This window comes from Littorina saxatilis, linkage group LG1 (assembly GCF_037325665.1).
Source record: "Littorina saxatilis isolate snail1 linkage group LG1, US_GU_Lsax_2.0, whole genome shotgun sequence".
Lineage (NCBI taxonomy): Eukaryota > Metazoa > Mollusca > Gastropoda > Littorinimorpha > Littorinidae > Littorina > Littorina saxatilis.
In genome coordinates, this window is record NC_090245.1 from 78,004,850 (window position 1) to 78,008,654 (window position 3,805).

Below are 3,805 nucleotides of genomic sequence, written 5' to 3' on the forward strand. Positions count from 1 at the left end.
CTCTGTCTTTCTTTCTTTTGTTCTGTTGTTGCTCTTGTTGTAGCTGTTGTAAGTGATATTATTGCACCTCTTTATACCGCCCTGATAATTATGGCCCTTCGTGGTCGGCTGGGCGCTAAGCAAACAAACAAACAAACAAACCTATTTATTTTTTATTTGTACACTTTCTTGTATGTTTTTCTTCCCGTCTTTGTTTATTTGGTAGTTGTTTTTTGGCTTTCTTTCTTATTTAGTTCCTTTTTTCTTTCTCTTTTTATGTCCTCCTTTCTTTCTTCGTACTTGTTGTTGTTGTTGTTGTTGTTGTTGTTGTTGTTGTTGTTGTTGTTGTTGTTGTTGTTGTTGTTGTTGTTGTTTTGTGTTTTTTTTGTTCTAGCAGCAAATAGCTTTTCTTTCTTTCGTTCCTTCTTTTTTTTCGTTTGTTCCTTTCTGTCTGTTTTTTTCAGGAGGTAGATAATCGGTTGTCGGACGTTTATTACTTCAGACGTTTAAATAATTATCAAAGGATGGTATTACGAAGACGAGAACCAAAGATTCCATTTTATATTCTTTTTTTTCTCCAGTGCCTAGATCACAGCTTACACCAACTCTAGTCTTCGTTCCCAGCGTTTCTTTCCGCTCGTTATTTGCTCTCCATTTAGATTAGATTCTGGAGAATGGCATATTTAGTTTTTAAATGTTAGTACCCGGGGAGCTCTGCGAATATTGACCTACTACTTCGGAGTAGATGCAACGCAATAAACGGAGGCGTACCGTACTTTCGGGACTATAAGGCGCTTCGTTATATAGGGCGCAATCCCCACTTGTGATGTAAAATTTAGAAAAAAACATCACATTAGGCGCTTCCGGTCTATAAGCCGCACATCAAAGGAAGAATACAGAGTGGAAATATTTGTGCTCTGTGTATGCGGCGAGATCAAAGGCAGGTCCATTGTGATAGCTGGGTATACGTCCTTGGGTGGTTTGTTTCCTTGTTCGCCTTAATTTTGTTGACGCTTGACGCTTGTGTTGAAGTTAAATGTGCCATCACTAAGACTTGATCACAAGCAACCGTTGTATTGACTGCAAGAAAACCGGTTGACCTTGTGAATGACAAATCCTTTTGGTTCCAGGAATGGACACCCGTTTTGTGATTTGAGGCAAACTTTTTTCACAATCATCGCGTCATTACACGACTTCAAATATAAGTCCTGAAGTTGCAGACGCTACAACTTGATTGTGGTGTATCTATGTCTGTCCTTCGTTGAGTTTGAAAGTTAATTCTTTTTCTTTGTCAGGCCTCGGTAAGCGTTGTTCACATGTTAGTCGAGGTTGCCCATGTTAACCTGCAACACAAAACAGGTTTCAACCAGATTTTTGAAAACAAATCAGAATTTTTAATATTAATATCTTGTGAATTCGCAAAAAGAACTGAAAACACAAAGCATTGCACAGCTTTTAACTGTAAAATGACTGTGTTTGCACGAGCAGATACATTGGGACAGCCAGCCAGTCAGGCAGATCCAGAGAAAGAAGGAAGACAGAAAGTTGCACCTTAATGCACACGTTTGCGCACAGGAATAGGTGCTGTCGCGCAAGACACTAACACACACACGCGCACACGCTCGCACACACGCACGCACGCACGCAAACACGCACGCACGCACGCGCACACACACACACACACACACGAACACACACACACACACACACAACCACACACACACACACACACACAACCACACACACAAACACACACGCACGCGCAATTATTGCAACAGTCTATATCTATAGATGCAGTCACAGGAATAGCCTCATGCATCCCAATTATAATTGAATAAACTCCCTTCGGTTGATTTGTCCTTTGATTTAATGTCATTTTCAACACAAATCAATATATTAATCTGGCGCGATCTAAATTTACAATCTATCTAGTCAGTTGTTGGACCCTGGCCATTCGACCTTCAAAAGCTTTTCTTCTTCTTTTTGTCTCTATTTCATTTAGACAAACACAAAGCGAAATGACTGTGGCCTCTCAAAATTCAAACACCATTTTCGTCTATTCCTTTTCTTATTGAGCGAACAGAACGCAAAGCAAAGTGAATCAGAACAACACCATATGAGGACAGTTCTTGCGACACAAGTAACAAAAAGATATTCCATCAATTTGAAATGTGGGTGGACACACACACACGCGCGCACAGATCACATAGATCAATTTTCACTTTATATAAACAAAAATCGGTTCTAAGTGGCTGTTTTTGAAGGTCAAAGCTGACGTTATGCACTCACCATTTTTCTTGAGACAATTAAAAAAAACACCTAAATAAAACAAAAACACGATCATTCGTGCGTTATTATAGAGCCCACGCTTTCCAATAGAAGCTTTTCAGAAAGAACTCTATTTTGGGCTGTGAAAGAGTATTGTCCCTTGGTAACAGTGATGCCAACTCACGCCACTGACAAAACAATCATGTCCTGTAAGAGACTTTCTTTCTTTACTTTATTTGGTGTTTAACGTCGTTTTCAACCACGCAGGTTATATCGCGACGGGGAAAGGGGGGGAGATGGGATAGAGCCACTTGTTAATTGTTTCTTGTTCACAAAAGCACTAATCACAAAATTGCTCCAGGGGCTTGCAACGTAGTACAATATATTACCTGACTGGGAGAATGCAAGTTTCCAGTACGAAGGACTTAACATTTCTTACATACTGCTTGACTAAAATCTTTACAAACATTGACTATATTCTATACAAGAAACACTTAACAAGAGTAAAAGGAGAAACAGAATCCGTTAGTCGCCTCTTACGACATGCTGGGGAGCATCGGGTAAATTCTTCCCCCTAACCCGCGGGGGGTCTCCAAGAGAATCATACGCTCACAGGTGCCATGTGTTGGAATGCAAGTCAATATAATGTCCTTTTCTTTGGAAGATAGGCTCATCGGAGCTGACTATTCGCTGCTGCCATCATTGCTTTCTACCACTGATGAGTGTCGATGGGCGTTTACATCAGTGTTTCGAAGGGGCGAAATTTTTCTACATCGAACAGGCGCACTTTTTTCTACATCGAAGAGGCGCAATTTTTCCACATCGAAGAGGCGCAATTTTTCCACATCGAAGAGGCGCAATTTGTCCACATCGAAGAGGCGCAATTTTTCCACAGCCAATAAAAACCCATACGGACTTATTTCCGAATATCTTCTACTTAACGCTTTCCAGACGGTCTTTATCACCAGAAATCAATGGGAGACTTTGCTACGTGAGGGGAAAAGACGGATCCACATTCGCGTTATGCTGTCTGGTTCTCATTGGATGCCAAAGTAAGTGTGATTCAATACGAACCTTCATCGATGCTATCATAAACAGCGAAGTGTGTGGACTAAACGGGAAACCAAGTTTGACAATTATGAAGACGCGATATCAAGTTCAAGTTCAAGTTTTATTAGTCCATAACCCATGGGGGCATTTTGAACAATAAATACAATCAATACAATCATGATATATGCAAATATAGTAAAAAAAAATTTTTTATGAAAAACTGTTACAAATTCTATTAATAAAGTCCAAAATATTCTTTAGCAATTTCTTTTTCTTAGTAGCAAACAACTTTTTAAATTTAAGTGCATTAGGTTTTTTCCAATAGTAAGGTGGTAACAACTCAGCTCTTTCTTCTTTAAAAAAATCACAGACAAATAAATAATGGAATTCATCACCTATGTCTTGTGATACACATTTGGTGCAAATTCTTTCTGACCTCGGGATGTTAAGATAGCGTTCTTTCTGTACAGGCACATTTTTATATTTAGTCAAGTTTTGACTAAATATT